The sequence below is a fragment of the Gorilla gorilla genome, chromosome X (genome assembly GCF_029281585.2).
Source record: "Gorilla gorilla gorilla isolate KB3781 chromosome X, NHGRI_mGorGor1-v2.1_pri, whole genome shotgun sequence".
NCBI lineage: Eukaryota > Metazoa > Chordata > Mammalia > Primates > Hominidae > Gorilla > Gorilla gorilla.
The window spans coordinates 169,577,137-169,598,998 of record NC_073247.2 but is presented as its reverse complement, the minus strand read 5'-3'; positions in this window follow the sequence as shown (position 1 = coordinate 169,598,998).

Below are 21,862 nucleotides of genomic sequence, written 5' to 3'. Positions count from 1 at the left end.
AAACATCTACACAGCTATCTGCATATACATGGAAATATCTACACCGCAATCTCCATAAACATGGAAATAACTACACCGCCATCTCTATAAACATGTAAATATCTACACCGCCATCTGTATAAACATCGAAATATCTACACCGCCATCTCTACAAACATGGAAATATCTACACCGCCATCTGAATGAACATGGAAATATCTACACCTCCATCTCTATAAACGTGGAAATATCTACACCGCTCTCTGTATAAACCAGAAAATATCTAGACCGCCCTCTCTATAAACATGTAAATATCTACACCGCCATCTGTATGAACATAGAAATATCTACAGTGCCCTCTCTATGAACGTGGAATTAACTACACCACCATCTGTATGAACATGGAAATATCTACACCGCTATCTGTATGAACATGGAAATATCTACACCGTCTTCTCTATAAACATGGAAATATCTACACCTCCGTCTCTATAAACATGGAAATATCTACACCGCAGTGTCTATAAACTTAGAAATTACTACACCACTATCTCTATAAACATCGAAATATCTAGACCATCAACTCTATAAACATGTAAATATCTACACCACCATCTGCATAAACATGGAAATATCTACACCGCTATCTGTGTAAACATGGAAATATCTACACCGATTTCTGTATAAACATGGAAATATCTACACCGCCATTTGTATAAACATGGAAATATCTACACCGTCATCTGAATAAACATGGAAATATCTACACCGCCATCTCTATAAACATGGAAATATGTACACCTCCATCTGTATAAACATGGAAATATCTACACCGCCATCACTATAAACATGGAAATATCTACACCGCCGTCTGTATGAACATGTAAATAACTTCATGGCCATCTGTAAGAACATGGAAATATCTACACCGCTATCTGTATGAACATGGAAACATCTATACAGCTATTTGCATATAAATGGAAATATCTACACCGCTATCTCCATAAACATGGAAATTAATAAACCGCCATCTTTATAAATATGTAAATATCTACACCACCATCTGTATAAACATGGAAATATCTGCACCGCCATCTCTATAAACATGGAAATATCTACACAGCTATCTCTACAGAGATGGAAATAACTACACCGCTATCTCTATAAACTTGGAAATATCTACACCGCCATCTCTGTAAATGTGGAATTATTTACACCGCTATCTATATGAACATGGAAATATCTAAACCACTATCTGTATGAACATGGAAATATCTACACCGCCATCTGTATAAACATGGAAATATCTACATCGCTATCTGTATAAGCATGGAATTATCTACAACGCTATCTCTATAAACTTTGAAATATCTACACCGCTATCTGTATAAACCAGAAAATATCTAGACTGCCATCTCTATAAACATGTAAATATCTACACCGCCATCTGCATGAACACAGAAATATTTACACCGCCATCTCTATAAAGGTGGAATTATTTACACCGCTATCTGTATGAACATGGAAATGTCTACACCGCTATCTGTATGAACATGGAAATATCTACACCGCCATTTTTATGAACATGGAAATATATACACCGCCATCTGTATGAACATGGAAATATCTTCACGGCCATCTGTATGAACATGGATATATGTACACCGGCATCTGGATGAACATGGAAATATCTACACCGCTATCTGCTTGAACATGGAAATATCCACACAGCTATCAGAATATACATGGAAAGATCTACACAGATTTCTCTATAAATATGGAAATAACTACAGCTCTATCTCTATAAACTTCGAAATATCTACACCGCCACCTGTATGAACATGGAAATATCTACACTGCCATCCGTATGAACATGGAAATATCTACACCGCCATCTGTATGAACATGTAAATATCTACACCGCCATCTGTATGAACATGGAAATATCTACACCACTAACTGTATGAACATGGAAATATCTACACTGCTATCTGTAGGAAAATGGGAATATCTACACCGCTATCTGTATGAACATGGAAATATCTACACCGCTATCTGTATGAACATGGAAAAATCTACACCGCTATCTCTATGAACATGGAAATATCTACACCGCTATCTGTATGAACATGCAAATATCTACACAGCTATCTGCATATCAATGGAAATATCTACACTGCTATGTCTATAAACATGAAAATAACTACACTGCTATCTGTATAAACATGGAAATATCTACACCGCCATCTCTATGAACATGGAAATATCTATACCGCCATTTGTATGAACATGGAAATATCTACACCGCCATCTGTATGAACATGGAAATACCTTCACCGCCATCTGTATGAACATGGATATATGTACACCGACATCTGGATGAACATGGACATATCTACACCGCCCTCTGTATTAAGATGGAAATATCTACACCGCTATCTGTATAAACATGGAAATATCTGCCCAACTATCTGTATAAACATGGAAATATCCGCACCGCTATCTGTATAAACATGGAAATATCTACACTGCTATCTGCATAAACATGGAAATATCCACACCGCTATCTGTGTAAACATGGAAATGTCTACACCGCTATCTGTGTAAACATGGAAATATCTACACTGCCGTCTGTATGAACATGTAAATAACTTCATGGCCATCTGTAAGAACATGGAAATATCTACACCGCTATCTGTATGAACATGGAACTATCTACACCGCTATCTGTATGAACATGGAAATATCTACACCGCCATCTCTATAAACGTGGAAATATCTACACCGCTATCTGTATGAACTTGGAAATAACTACACTGTTCTCTGTATAAAATTGAAATTATCTACACCACTATCTCTATAAACATGGAAATATCTACACTGTTATCTGTATAATCATGAAAATATCTCCATCGCTTTCTGTATAAACAAGGAAATACCTTCACCGCTATCTGTATAAACATGGAAATATCTACAATGCTGTCTCTATAAACTTGGAAATAACTACACCACTAGCTCTATAAACATGGAAATATCTAGACCGCCATCTCTATGAACATGGAAATATCTACACCACCATCTGCATAAACATGGAAATACCTATACCTCTATCTGCATAAACATGGAAATATCTACACCGCCATCTCTATGAACATGGAAATATCTACGCCGCCATCTGTAAGAACATGGAAATATTTACACCGCCATCTGTATGAACATGTAAATATCTAAACCGCCATCTGTATGAATATGGAAGTATCTACACCGCTAACTGTATGAACATGGAAATACCTACACCGCTATCTGTATGAACATGGAAATATCTACACCGCTATCTGTATGAACATGGAAATATCTACACCGCTCTCTGTATGAACATGGAAATATCTACACCGCTACCTGTATGAACATGGAAATATCTACACCGCTATCTGTATGAACATGCAAATATCTACACAGCTATCTGTATATCAATGGAAATATCTGCACTGCTATCTCTGTAAACATGGAAATAACTACACCGCCATCTCTATGAACATGGAAATATCTACACCGCCATTAGTAGGAACATGGAAATATCTACAAAGCCATCTGTATGAACATGGGAATATGTACACCGCGATCTCTATAAACGTGGAAATATCTACATCGCTATCTGTGTGAACTTGGAAATATCTACACTGCTCTCGGTATAAAATTGAAATTATCTACACCACTATCTCTATAAACATGGAAATATCTACACTGCTATCTGTATAAACATGGAAATATCTAAAACGCTATCTGTATAAACTTGGAAATATCTTCACCGCTGTCTGTATAAACATGGAAATATCTAGACCGCCATCTGTATGAACATGGAAATATCTAAACCACCATCTGTATAAACATGGAAATATCTATACTGCTATCTGCATAAACATGGAAATATCTACACCGCCATCTCTATGAACATGGAAATATCTACACCGCCATCTGTACGAACATGGAAATATCTACACCGTTATCTGTATGAACATGGAAATATCTACACCGCTATCTGTATGAACATGGAAATATCTACACCGATATCTGTACGAACATGGAAATATCTACACCGCTATCTGTATGAACATGCAAATATCTACACAGCTATCTGTATATCAATGGAAATATCTACACTTCTATCTGTATAAACATGGAAATATCTACACTGCTATCTGTATAAACATGGAAATATCTACACCGCCACCTGTATGAACATGTAAATATCTACACTGCCATCCGTACGAACATGGAAATATCTACACCGCCATCTGTATGAACATGTAAATATCTACACCGCCATCTGTATGAACATGGAAATATCTACAACGCTAACTGTATGAACATGGAAATATCTACACCGCTATCTGTATGAACATGGAAATATCTACACCGCTATCTGTAAGAACATGGAAATATCTACACCGCTATCTATATGAACATGGAAATATCTACACCGCTATCTGTATGAACATGGAAATATCTACACAGCTATCTGTATGAACATGCAAATATCTACACAGCTATGTGTATATCAATGGAAATATCTACACTGCAATCTCTATAAACATGGAAATAACTACACTGCTATCTGTATAAATATGGAAATATCTACACCGCCATCTCTATGTACATGGAAATATCTACACCGCCATTTGTATGAACATGGAAATATCTACACCGCCATCTCTATGAACATGGAAATATCTAAACCACCATCTGTATAAACATGGAAATATCTATACTGCTATCTGCATAAACATAGAAATATCTACACCACCATCTCTATGAACATGGAAATATCTACACCGCCATCTGTACGAACATGGAAATATCTACACCGTTATCTGTATGAACATGGAAATATCTACACCGCTATCTGTATGAACATGGAAATATCTACACCGATATCTGTACGAACATGGAAATATCTACACCGCTATCTGTATGAACATGCAAATATCTACACAGCTATCTGTATATCAATGGAAATATCTACACTTCTATCTCTATAAACATGGAAATATCTATACTGCTATCTGTATGAACATGGAAATATCTACACCGCCACCTGTATGAACATGTAAATATCTACACTGCCATTGGTACGAACATGGAAATATCTACACCGCCATCTGTATGAACATGTAAATATCTACACCGCCATCTGTATGAACATGGAAATATCTACACCGCTAACTGTATAAACATGGAAATATCTACACCGCTATCTGTATGAACATGGAAATATCTACACCGCTATCTGTATCAACATGCAAATATCTACACAGCTATCTGTATATCAATGGAAATATGTACACTGCAATCTCTATAAACATGGAAATAACTACACTGCTATCTGTATAAATATGGAAATATCTACACCGCCATCTCTATGAACATGGAAATATCTACACCGCCATTTGTATGAACATGGAAATATCTACACCGCCATCTCTATGAACATGGAAATATCTACACCGCCATTTGTATGAACATGGAAATATCTACACCGCCACCTGTATGAACATGGGAATATCTACACTGCCATCTCCATAAACGTGGAAATATCTACATCGCTATCTGTGTTAACTTGGAAATATCTACACCGCTATCTGCATAAACATGGAAATATCCACACCGCTATCTGTGTAAACATGGAAATGTCTACACCGCTATCTGTGTAAACATGGAAATATCTACACCGCCATCTGTGTAAACATGAAAATATCTACAACGCCATCCCCATTAACATGGAAATATCTACACCGCCATCTGTATGAACATGGAAATATCTACACCGCCATCTCTATAAACGTGGAAATATCTACACCGCTCTCTGTATGAACATGGATATTTGTACACCGGCATCTATATGAACATGGAAATATCTACACCGCTATCGGCTTGAACATGGAAATATCCACACAGCTATCAGAATATACATGGAAAGATCTACTCAGATTTCTCTATAAATATGGAAATAACTACAGCGCTATCTCTATAAACTTCGAAATATCTACAACACCATCTGTTTGAGCATGGAAATATCTACACTGCCATCTGTACAAACATGGACATATCTACACCGCCATCTGTATTAAGATGGAAATATCTACACCGCTATCGGTATAAACAAGGAAATATCTGCCATCTATCTGTATAAACATAGAAATATCCGCACCGCTATCTGTATAAACATGGAAATATCTACACTGCTATCTGCATAAACATGGAAATATCCACACCGCTATCTGTGTAAACATGGAAATGTCTACACCGCTATCTGTGTAAACATGGAAATATCTACAACGCCGTCTGTGTAAACATGAAAATATCTACAACGCCATCCCCATTAACATGGAAATATCTACACCGCCATCTGTATGAACATGGAAATATCTACACCACCATCTCTATAAACGTGGAAATATCTACACCGCTATCTGTATGAACTTGGAAATATCTACACTGCTCTCTGTATGAAATTGAAATTATCTACACCACTATCTCTATAAACATGGAAATATCTACACTGTTATCGGTATAAACATGAAAATATCTACATCGCTATCTGTATAAACAAGGAAATAACTTCACCGCTATCTGTATAAACATGGAAATATCTACAACGCTGTCTCTATAAACTTGGAAATAACTACACCACTATCTCTATAAACATGGAAATATCTAGACCGCCATCTCTATAAACATGGAAATATCTACACCACCATCTGCATAAACATGGAAATACCTATACCGCTATCTTCATAAACATGGAAATATCTACATCGCCATATCTATGAACATGGAAATATCTACACCGCCATCTGTAAGAACATGGAAATGTTTACACCGCCATCTGTATGAACATGTAAATATGTAAACCGCCTTCTGTATGAACATGGAAATATCTACACCGCTAACTGTATGAACATGGAAATACCTACATTGCTATCTGTATGAACATGGAAATATCTACACCGCTATCTGTATGAATATGGAAATATCTACACCGCTCTCTGTATGAACATGGAAATATGTACACAGCTATCTGTATGAACATGGAAATATCTACACCGCTATCTGTATGAACATGGAAATATCTACACCGCTATCTGTATATCAATGGAAATATCTACACTGCTTTCTCTGTAAACATGGAAATAGCTACACTGCTATCTGTATAAACATGGAAATATCTACACCGCCACCTGTATGAACATGGAAATATCTACACTGCCATCCGTACGAACATGGAAATATCTACACCGCCATCTGTATGAACATGTAAATATCTACACCGCCATCTGTATGAACATGGAAATATCTACACCGCTAACTGTATCAACATGGAAATATCTACACCGCTCTCTATATGAAAATGGAAATATCTACACCGCTATATGTATGAACATGGAAATATCTACAACGCTCTCTGTATGAACATGGAAATATCTACACCGCTATCTGTATGAACATGGAAATATCTACACCGCTATCTGTATATCAATAGAAATACTCTACACTGCAATCTCTATAAACATGGAAATAACTACACTGATATCTGTATGAACATGGAAATATCTACACCGCCATCTCTATGAACATGGAAATATCTACACCGCCATTTGTATGAACATGGAAATATCTACACCGCCATCTCTATGAACATGGAAATATCTACACCGCCATTTGTATGAACATGGAAATATCTACACAGCCATCTGTATGAACATGGAAATATCTTCACCGCCATCTGTATGAACATGGATGTATCTACACCGGCATCTGGATGAACATGGAAATAACTACACCGCTATCTGCATGAACATGGAAATTTCTACACCGCTATCTGCATATACATGGAAATATCTACACAGATTTCTATGTAAACATAGAAATAACTACAGCGCTATCTCTATAAACTTCGAAATATCTACACCGCCATCTGTACGAACATGGAAATATCTACACCACCATCTATACGAACATGGATATATCTACACCGCTATCTGTAATAAGATGGAAATATTTACACCGCTATCTGTATAAACATGGAAATATCCGCACCACTATCTGTGTAAACAGGGAAATATCCGTACAGCTATCTGTATAAACATGGAAATATCTACACCGCTATCTGCATAAAAATGGAAGTATCCACAACGCTAACTGTGTAAACATGAAAATATCTACACCCCCATCTCTATAAACATGGAAATATCTACACCGCCATCTGTATGAACATGGAAATATATACACCGCCATCTCTATAAACGTGGAAATATCTACAACGCTATCTGTATGAACTTGGAAATATCTTCAATGCTATCTGTATAAAATTGGAATTATCTGCACCACTATCTCTATCAACATGGAAATATCTACACCGCTATCTGTATAAACATGTAAATATCTACACCGCTATCTGTATAAACATGGAAATATCTTCACCGCTATCTGTATAAACATGGAAATATCTACAATGCTGTCTCTATAAACCTGGAAATAACTACACCACTATCTCTATAAACATGGAAATATCTAGACCGCCATCTCTATAAACATGGAAATATCTACACTAACGTCTGTATAAACTTGGAAATATCTATACCGCTATCTGCATAAACATGGAGATATCTACACCGCCATCTCCATGAACATGGAAATATCTACACCGCCATCTGTACGAACATGGAAATATCTACACCGCCATCTGTATGAACATGGAAATATCTACACCGCTAGCTATATGAACATGGAAATATCTGCACCGCTATCTGTATGAACATGGAAATATCTACACCGTTATCTGTATGAACATGGAAATAACTACACCGCTATCTGTATGAACATGGAAATATCTACACCGCTATCTGCATGAACATGGAAATATCTACACCGCTATCTGTATGAACATGCAAATATCTACACAGCTATCTGTATATCAATGGAAATATCTACAATGCTATCTCTATAAACATGGAAATAACTACACTGCTATCTGTATAAACATGGAAATATCAACACCGCCATCTCTATGAACATGGAAATATCTACACCGCCATCTCTATGAACATGGAAATATCTACACCGCCATTTGTATGAACATGGAAATATCTACACCGCCATCTGTATGAACATGGAAATATCTTCACCGCCATCTGTATGAACATGGATATATCTACACCGGCATCTGGATGAACATGGAAATATCTACACCGCTTTCTGAATGAACATGGAAATATCTACACAGCTTTCTGCATATACATGGAAATATCTACACAGATTTCTATGTAAATATAGAAATAACTACAGCGCTATCTCTATAAACTTTGAAATATCTACACTGCCATTTGTATGAACATGGAAATATCTACACCGCCATCTGTATGAACATGGAAATCTCTTCACCGCCATCTGTATGAACATGGAAATATCTACCCCGCCATCTGCATGAACATGGAAATATCTACACCGTCATCTGTATGAACATGGAAATATCTACTCCACTAACTGTATCAACATGGAAATATCTACACCGCTATCTGTTCGAACATGGAAATATCTACACCGCTAACTGTATGAACATGGAAATATCTACACCGCTATTGGTATGAACATGGAAATATCTACACCGCTATCTGTATGAACATGGATATATCTACACCGCTATCTGTATGAACATGGAAATATCTACACCGCCATCTGTATGAACATGGAAATATCTACACTGGCATCTGGATGAACATGGAAGTATCTACACCGCTTTCTTCATGAACATGGAAATATCTACACAGCTATCTTCATATACATGGAAATATCTACACAGATTTCTATGTAAATATAGAAATAACTACAGCGCTATCTCTATAAACTTTGAAATATCTACACCGCCATCTGTATGAACATGGAAATATCTACACCGCCATCTGTACGAGCATGGACATATCTACACCGCCATCTGTATTAAGATGGAAATATCTACACCGCTATATGTATAAACATGGAAATATCTGCACCACTATCTGTATAAACATGGAAATAACCGCACTGCTATCTGTATAAAGATGGAAATATCTACACAGCTATATGCATAAACTTGGAAATATCCACACCGCTATCTGTATGAACATGGAAATGTCTACACCGCTATCTGTGTAAACATGGAAATATCTACACCGCCATCTGTGTAAACATTAAAATATCTACACCGCCATCCCTATAAACATGGAAATATCTACACCGCCATCTGTATGAACATGGAAATATCTACACCGCAATCTCTATAAACGTGGAAATATCTACACTGCTATCTGTATGAACTTGGAGATATCTACACTGCTACCTGTATGAAATAGAAATTATCTACACCACTATCTATATAAACATGGAAATATCAACACTGCTATCTGTATGAACATGGAAATATCTACACCGCTATCTGTACAAACATGCAAATATTTACACAGCTATCTGTATAAAATTGAAATTATCTACACCAATATCTCTATAAACATGGAAATAACTACACTGCTATCTGTATAAATATGGAAATATGTACACCGCCATCTCTATGAACATGGAAATATCTACACCGCCATTCGTATGAACATGGAAATATGTACACCGCCATCTCTATGATCATGGAAATATTTACACCGCCATTTGTATGAACCTGGAAATATCTACATCGCCATCTGTATGAACATGGATATATCTTCACCGCCATCTGTAGGAACACGGATATATCTACACCGGCATCTGGATGAACATAGAAATATCTACACTGCTATCTGCATGAACATGGAAATATCTACACAGCTATCTGCATATACATGGAAATATCTACACAGATTTCTCTATAAATATGGAAATAACTGCAGCGCTATCTCTTTAAACTTCAAAATATCTACACCGCCATCTGTATGAACATGGAAATATCTTCCCCGCCATCTGTATGAACATGTAAATATCTACACCGCCATCTGTATGAACATGGAAATATCTACACCGCTATCTGTATGAACATGGAAATATCTACACAGCTACCTGTATATCAATGGAAATATCTACACTGCTATCTCTATAAACTTGGAAATAACTACACTGCTATATGTATAAACATGGAAATATCTACACCGCCATCTCTATGAACATGGAAATATCTACACCGCCATTTGTATGAACATGGAAATATCTACACCCCCATCTCTATGAACATGGAAATATCTACACCGCCATTTGTATGAACATGGAAATATCTACGCCGCCATCTATATGAACATGGAAATATCTTCACCGCCATCTGTATGAGCATGGCTATATCTACACTGGCATCTGGATGAACATGGAAATAACTACACCGCTATCTGCATGAACATGGAAATATCTACACAGCAATCTGCATATACGTGGAAATATCTACACAGATGTCTCTATAAATATGGAAATAACTACAGTGCTATCTCTATAAACTTCGAAATATCTACACCACCATCTGCATGAACATGGAGATATCTACACCGCCATCTGTACGAACATGGACATATCTACACCGCCATCTGTATTAAGATGGAAATATCTACACCGCTATCTGTATAAACATGGAAATATCTACACCGCTATCTGTATGAACATGGAAATATCTACACCGGCATCTGGATGAACATGGAAATATCTACACCGCTTTCTGAATGAACATGGAAATATCTACACAGCTATCTGCATTTAAATGGAAATATCTACACAGATTTCTATGTAAATATGGAAATAACTACAGCGCTATCTCTATAAACTTTGAAATATCTACACTGCCATTTGTATGAACATGGAAATATCTACACCGCCATCTGTATGAACATGGAAATATCTTCACCGCCATCTGTATGAACATGGAAATATCTACACTGGCATCTGGATGAACATGGAATTATCTACACCGCTTTCTTCATGAATATGGAAATATCTACACAGCTATCTTCATATACATGGAAATATCTACACAGATTTCTATGTAAATATAGAAATAACTACAGCACTATCTCTATAAACTTTGAAATATCTACACCGCCATCTGTATGAACATGGAAATATCTACACCGCCATCTGTACGAGCATGGACATATCTACACCGCCATCTGTATTAAGATGGAAATATCTACACCGCTATATGTATAAACATGGAAATATCTGCACCACTATCTGTATAAACATGGAAATAACCGCACTGCTATCTGTATAAAGATGGAAATATCTACACAGCTATCTGCATAAACTTGGAAATATCCACACCGCTATCTGTATGAACATGGAAATGTCTACACCGCTATCTGTGTAAACATGGAAATATCTACACCGCCATCTGTGTAAACATTAATATATCTACACCGCCATCCCTATAAACATGGAAATATCTACACCGCCATCTGTATGAACATGGAAATATCTACACCGCAATCTCTATAAACGTGGAAATATCTACACTGCTATCTGTATGAACTGGGAGATATCTACACTGCTACCTGTATGAAATAGAAATTATCTACACCACTATCTCTATAAACATGGAAATATCAACACTGCTATCTGTATGAACATGGAAATATCTACACCGCTATCTGTACAAACATGCAAATATTTACACAGCTATCTGTATAAAATTGAAATTATCTACACCACTATCTCTATAAACATGAAAATAACTACACTGCTATCTGTATAAATATGGAAATATCTACACCGCCATCTCTATGAACATGGAAATATCTACACCGCCATTCGTATGAACATGGAAATATGTACACCGCCATCTCTATGATCATGGAAATATTTACACCGCCATATGTATGAACCTGGAAATATCTACATCGCCATCTGTATGAACATGGATATATCTTCACCGCCATCTGTAGGAACACGGATATATCTACACCGGCATCTGGATGAACATAGAAATATCTACACTGCTATCTGCATGAACATGGAAATATCTACACAGCTATCTGCAAATACATGGAAATATCTAAACAGATTTCTCTATAAATATGGAAATAACTGCAGCGCTATCTCTTTAAACTTCAAAATATCTAAACCGCCATCTGTATGAACATGGAAATATCTACCCCGCCATCTGTATGAACATGTAAATATCTACACCGCCATCTGTATGAACATGGAAATATCTACACCGCTATCTGTATGAACATGGAAATATCTACACAGCTACCTGTATATCAATGGAAATATCTACACTGCTATCTCTATAAACTTGGAAATAACTACACTGCTATATGTATAAACATGGAAATATCTACACCGCCATCTCTATGAACATGGAAATATCTACACCGCCATTTGTACGAACATGGAAATATCTACACCCCCATCTCTATGAACATGGAAATATCTACACCGCCATTTGTATGAACATGGAAATATCTACACCGCCATCTATATGAACATGGAAATATCTTCACCGCCATCTGTATGAGCATGGCTATATCTACACTGGCATCTGGAAGAACATGGAAATAACTACACCGCTATCTGCTTGAACATTTAAATATCCACACAGCTATCAGAATATACATGGAAAGATCTACTCAGATTTCTCTATAAATATGGAAATAACTACAGCACTATCTCTATAAACTTCGAAATATCTACACCGCCATCTGTATGAACATGGAAATATCTACACTGCTATCTGTACAAACATGGACATATCTACACCGCCATCTGTATTAAGATGGAAATATCTACACCGCTATCTGTATAAACATGGAAACATCTGCCCATCTATCTGTATAAACATGGAAATATCCGCACCGCCACCTGTATGAACATGGAAATATCTACCCTGCCATCCATACGAACATGGAAATATCTGCACCGCCATCTGTATGAACATATAAATATCTACACCGCCATCTGTATTAAGATGGAGATATCTACACCGCTATCTGTATAAACATGGGAATATCTACACTGCTATATGCATAAACAAGGAAATATCCACACCGCTGTGTAAACATGGAAATGTCTACCCCGCTATCTGTGTAAACATGGAAATATCTACACCGCCATCTGTGTAAACATGAAAATATGTACAACGCCATCCCCATTAACATGGAAATATCTACACCGACATCTGTATGAACATGGAAATATCTACACCGCTAACTGTATGAACGTGGAAATACCTACACCGCTATCACTATGAACATGGAAATATCTACACCGCTCTCTGTATGAACATGGAAATATCTACACAGCTATCTGTATGAACATGGAAATATCTACACCGCTATCTGTATGAACATGCAAATATCTACACAGCTATCTGTATATCAATGGAAATATCTACACTGCTTTCTCTGTAAACATGGAAATAGCTACACTGCTATCTGTATAAACATGGAAATATCTACACCGCCACCTGTATGAACATGGAAATATCTACCCTGCCATCCATACGAACATGGAAATATCTGCACCGCCATCTGTATGAACATGTAAATATCTACACCGCCATCTGTATGAACATGGAAATAACTACACCGCTATCTGTATCAACAAGGAAATATCTACACCACTATCTGCATGAACATGGAAATATCTACACCGCTATCTGTATGAACATGCAAATATCTACACAGCTATCTGTATATCAATGGAAATATCTACAATGCTATCTCCATAAACATGGAAATAACCACACTGCTATCTGTATAAACATGGAAATATCAACACGGCCATCTCTATGATCATGGAAATATCTACACCAACATTTGTATGAACATGGAAATATCTACACCGCCATCTCTGTGAACATGGAAATATCTACAGCGCCATTTGTATGAACATGCAAATATCTACACCGCCATCTGTACGAACATGGAAATATCTTCACCGCCATCTGGATGAACATGGATATATCTACACCGGCATCAGGATGAACATGGAAATATCTACACCGCTATCTGTATAAACTTGGAAACATCCACCCCATCTGTGTAACGATGGAAATATCTACACCGATATCTGTATGAACTTGGAAATAACTTCAACGCCATCTCTATCAACATGGAAATATCTACACCCCCATCTGTATAAACATGGAAATATCTACACCACCATCTGTATAAACATGGAAATATCTACCCCGCCATCTGTATAAAGATGGAAATATCTACACCGCTATCTATATAAACAAGGAAATATCTACACCGCTATCTGTAGGAACATGGAAATATCTACACCGCTATCTCTATGAACATGAAAACATCTACACCGCTATCTGTATAAACAAGGAAATATCTACACTGCCATCTCTATAAACATGGAAATATCTACACTGCTATCTGTATGAACATGAAAATATCTACAGCGCCATCTGTATAAACATGGAATTATCTACACCGCAATCTCCATAATCGTGGAGATACCTACACCGCCATCTCTATAAACATGGAAACACCAACACCGCCATCTGTATGAAGACGAAAATATCTAAACCGCCATCTCTATAAACATGGAAATATAAACACAGCCTTCTCTATAAACATGGAAATATCTAAACCGCCATCTGTATGAATATGGAAATATCTACACCGCTATCTGAAAATACAAGGAAATATCTACACTGCCATCTGTATAAACATGGAAATATCTACACCACTATCTGTATAAAGATGGAAATATCTACATCGCTATCTGAATAAACATGGAAATATCTACACCGCCATCTTTTTAAACATAGAAATATCTACACCGCCATGTCTATAAACATGGAAATATCTACACCGCCAACTGTATGAAAATGGAAATATCTACACGACCATCCGTATGAACATGGATATAACTACACCGCCATCTGTATGAACATGGAAATATCTACACCGCCATCGGTATGAAACGGAAATAGCTTCATCGCCGTCTGTATGAACATGAAAATATCTACTCCGCCATCTGTATGAACATGGAAATATCTTCACCGCCATCTGTATGAACATGGAAATATCTACACCGCCATCTGAATGAACATGGACATATCGACTCCGCCATTTGTATGAACAAGGAAATATCTACACCACTGTCTGTATGAACTTGGAAATATCTACACCACCGTCTCTATCGCCATGGAAATATCTATAACCCCATCTGTATAAACATGGAAATATCTACACCGCCATCTGTATAAACATGGAAATATTTACCCGGCCATCAATATAAAGATGGAAATATCTACACCGCCATCTGTACAAACATGGAAATATCTACACCGCCATCTGTATAAACTTGGAAGTATCTACACCGCCATCTCCATAAACACGGAAATATCTAAACCGCCATCAGTATGAACATGGAAATATCTACACCGCTATCTGAAAATACATGGAAATATCTACACCGCTATCTGTATAAACGTGGAAATACCTACACCGCCATCTTTATAATGATGGAATTATCTACACTGCTATCTGAATAAACATGGAAATATCTACACCGCCATCTGTTTAAACATGAAAATATCTACACCTCCACCTGTTTAAACTTGGAAATATCTACACCGCAATCTGTATGAACATGGAAATATACACACTGCCATCTGTATAAACATGGAAATATCTACACCGCCATCTCTATCAACATGGAAATAACTACACCGCCATGAGTATGAAGATGGAAATATCTACACCGCCATCTGTATGAACACGGAAATATCTATACCGCCATCTGTATGAACATGGAAATATCTACACCGCCATCTCTATGAACATGGATATACCTTCACCGCCATCTGTATGAACATGGAAATATCCACAAAGCCATATGTATGAACATCGAAATGTCTTCACCGCCATCTGTATGAACAAGTAAATATCTACACCGCCATTTATATGAACATGGAAATATCTACTCCGCATTCTGTAAGAGCATTGAAATATCTACACCTCTATCTTTATGAACATGAAATATCAACACCACTATCTTTATGCACATGGAAATACCTCCACCGCTATCTGTATGAACTTGGAAATATCTATACCACCATCTGTGTAAACATGGAAATATCTACACTGCTATCTGTTTGAACATGGAAATATCTACACCGCTATCTGAATCAACATGGAAATATCTACAGCGCTATATCTGCAAACATGGAAATAGCAACACCGCTATCTCTATAAACAAGGAAATATCTACACTGCCATCTCTATAAACATGGAAATATCTACACCGCCATCTGTATAAACACTGAAACATCTACCACGCCATCTCCATAAACATGGAAATATCTATACCGCCATCTGTATGAACATGGAAATATCTACACTGCTATCTGAAAATAGCTGGAAATATTTACACGGCCATTGTATAAACCTGGAAATATCTACACCGCCATCTCTATAAACATGGAAATATCTACACGGCCATCTGTATAAACAAGGAAATATCTACACCGCCATCTCTATAAACATGGAAACACCTTCACCGCCATCTGTATGAACATGGAAATATCTACACCTCTACCTCAATACAGATAGAAATACCTTCACAGCCATCTGTAGAAACATGGAAACATCTACAGCACTATCTGTATAAACATGGAAATATCTACACCGCTATCTGAATAAATATGGAAATATCTACACCGCCATATGAATGAACATGGAAATATCTACACCGCTATCTGTATGAATATGGAAATATCTACACCGCCATCTGTATAAACATGAAAATATCCTCACCGCCATCTCCATGAATATGGAAATATCTACACCGACATCTGTATGAACATAGAAATATCTACACCGCTATCTGTATAAACATGGAAATATCTTCACCGCTATCTGTATAAACATGGAAATATCTACACCACCATCTGTATAAACATACAAATATCTTCACTCCCATCTCTATGAATATGGAAATATCTACACCGCCATCTCCATAAACATGGAAATATCTACAACGGCATCAATAAAAACATGGAAATATCTACACCGCCATCTTTACAAAAGTGGAAATATCTACACTGCCATCTGTATGAAGATGTAAATATCTTCACCGTTATCTGTATAAACACGGAAATATCTACACTGCTATCTGTATAAACATGGAAACATCTAGACCGCCATCTCTATAAACATGGAAAATCTACAACGGCACCAGTATAAACATGGAGATATCTACGCCGCCATCTTTATAAACATGGAAATATCTACACAGCTCTCTGTATAAACATGGAGATATCTACAACGCTATCTGTATAAACATGGAAATATCTTCACCGTTATCTGTATAAACATGGAAATATCTACACCGCCGTCTCTATAAACATGGAAATATCTTCACCGCCGTCTCTATAAACATGGAAATATCTAGATAGCCATCTCTATAAACATGGAAATACCTACACCGCCATCTCTATAAACATGGAAATATCTAAACCGCCATCTCTATGAAGATGGAAATATCTACACAGCTATCTCTATAAAGACGGAAATGTCTACACCGCCCTCTTTATAAAGATGGAAATATCTTCACCGCTATCTCTATAAACATGGAAATATCTACACCGCCGCCTGTACAAACATGGAAATATCTTCACCGCTATCTGTATAAACATGGAAATATCTACTCCACTATCTGTATAAACAAGGAAATATCTACACCGCCATCTCTATAACCATGGAAATGCCTACACCGCCACCTGCATAAACATGGAAATATCTACACTGCCATCTGTATAAACATTGAAATATCTACAATGCCTTTTTATACACAAGGAAATATCTACACCGTCATCTCCATAGACATGGAAATATCTACACAGCTACCTGTAAGAATATGGAAATATCTACACCGCAGTCTGTATGAACATGGTAATATCTTCACCGCCATCATTAGGAACATGGAAACATCTACACCGCCATGTCTATAAACATGGAAATATCTACACCACCATGTCCATAGACATGGAAACATCTTCACCGCCATCTATATGAACATGGAAATATATACACGGCCATTTGTATAAACATGGAAATATCTGCACCGCCATCTGTATGAACATGGAAATATCTACACCGCCATCTGTATAAACATGCAAATATCTCCACCGCCATCTCTATGAACATGGAAATATACACACCGCCATCTGCATAAACATGGAAATATCTACAACGCCATCTGTATGAACATGGAAATGTCTACACCTCCATCTGTATGAACACGGAAATATCTTCACCTCCACCTGTATGAACATGGAAATATCTACTCCGCCATCTGTATGAACATAGCAATATCTTCACCGCCATCTGTATGAACATGAAAATATCCACACCACCATCTGTATGAACATGGAAATATCTTCACCGCCATCTGTAATGACAGGGAAATATCCACACCGCCATCTGTGTGAACATGGAAATATCGACTCCGCCATCTGTATCAACATGGAAATATCTACACCGCTATCTGAATGAACATGGGAATATCTACACCGCCATCTCTATCAACATAGAAATATCTACACCCCCATCAGTATAAACATGGAAATATCTACACCGCCATCTGTATAAAGTGGGAAATATCTACCCGGCTATCTGTATAAACATGGAAATATCTACACCGCTATCTGTATAAACATGGATATATCTACACCGCTATCTGTATAAACATGGAAATATCTAAAGCGTAATCTGTATAAACATGAAAGAACCTAGACCGCTACCTCTATAAACATGAAAATACACCGCCATATCTATAAACATGGAAATATCTACAGCGCCATCTGTATAAACATGGAAGCACCTACACCGCTATCTCTATAAACATGGAAACATCTACACCGCCATCTCTATGAACATGGAAATAACTTCCTCGCCGTCTGTATGAAGATGAAATTATCTACACCGCCATGTCAACAAACAAGGAAATATCTACACCGCTATCTCTATAAACATGTAAATATCTACACCGCCATCTGTATGAACATGGAAATATCTACACCGCTATCTGAAAATACATGGAACTATCTACACCGCCATCTGTATAAACACGGAACTATCTACACCCCCATCTCTATAAACACGGAAATATCTACACAGTCATCTGTATAAACATTGAAATGTCTACACCGCCATCTCCCTAAACATGGAAATATCTATACCGCCATCTGTATGAACATGGAAATATCTACACCGCTATCTGTATCAACATGGAAATATCTACACCGCTATCTGAATGAACATGGGAATATCTACACCGACATCTCTATCAACATGGAAATATCTACAACCCCATGAGTATAAACGTGGAAATATCTACACCGCCAGCTGTATAAACATGGAAATATCTACCCCGCCATCTGTATAAAGTGGAAAACATCTACACGGCTATCTGTATAAACATGGAAATATCTACACCGCTATCTGTATAAACATGGAAATATCTACACCGCTATCTGTATAAACATAGAAACATCTAAAGCGCCATCTGTATAAACATGGAAGCACCTAGACCGCTATCTCTATAAACATGGAAATATCTACACCGCCATATCTATAAACATGGAAATATCTTCAGCGACATCTGTATAAATATGGAAGCACCTACACCGCTATCTCTACAAACATAGAAACATCTACACCGCCATCTCTATGAACATGGAAATACCTTCCTCGCCGTCTGTATGAAGATGAAATTATCTACACCAAAATGTCAACAAACAAGGAAATATCTACACCGCCATCTCTATAAACATGGAAATATCTACACCGCTATCTGAATAAATATGGAAATTTCTACACCGCCATATGAATGAACAAGGAAATATCTACACCGCTAGCTGAATAAACATGGAAATATCTACACCGCAATCTGTATAAACATGGAAATATCTACACCGCCATCTCTATAAAAATGGAAATATCTACACGGCCATCTGTATAAACAAGGAAATATCTACAACGCCATCTCTACAAACATGGAAACAACTTCACTGCCATCTGTATGAACATGGAAATATCTACACCGCTACCTCAATACAGATGGAAATATCTTCATTGCCATCTGTAGAAACATAGAAACATCTACACCGCCATCTCCATAAACATGGAAGTATCTATACAGCCATCTGTATGAAGATGGAAATATCTACACTGCTATCTGAAAATAGATGGAAATATCTACACCACCATTGTATAAACCTGGAAATATCTACACTGCCATCTCTATAAACATGGAAATATCTACACCACCATCTGTATAAACATACAAATATCCTCACTGCCATCTCTATGAATATAGAAATATCTACACCGCCATCTATATGAACATGGAAATATCTACACCGCTATCTGAATAAACATTGAAATATCTTCACCGATATCTGTATAAACATGGAAATATCTACACCACCATCTTTATAAACATACAAATATCTTCACTGCCATCTCTATGAATATAGAAATATCTACACCGCCATCTATATGAACATGGAAATATCTACACCGCTATCTGAATAAACATTGAAATATCTTCACCGCTATCTGAATAAACATTGAAATATCTACACCGCCATCTCCATAAACATGGAAATATCTACAATGGCATCAATAAAAACATGGAAATATCTACACCGCCATCTTTACAAACATGGAAATATCTACACCGCTATCTGTATAAACATGGAAATATCTAGACCGCCATCTCTATAAACATGAAAAATCTACAACGTCACCAGTATAAACATGGCGATATCTGCACCGCCTTCTTTATAAACATGGAAATATCTACACCGCTCTCTGTATAAACATGCAAATATCTACACCGCTATCTGTAT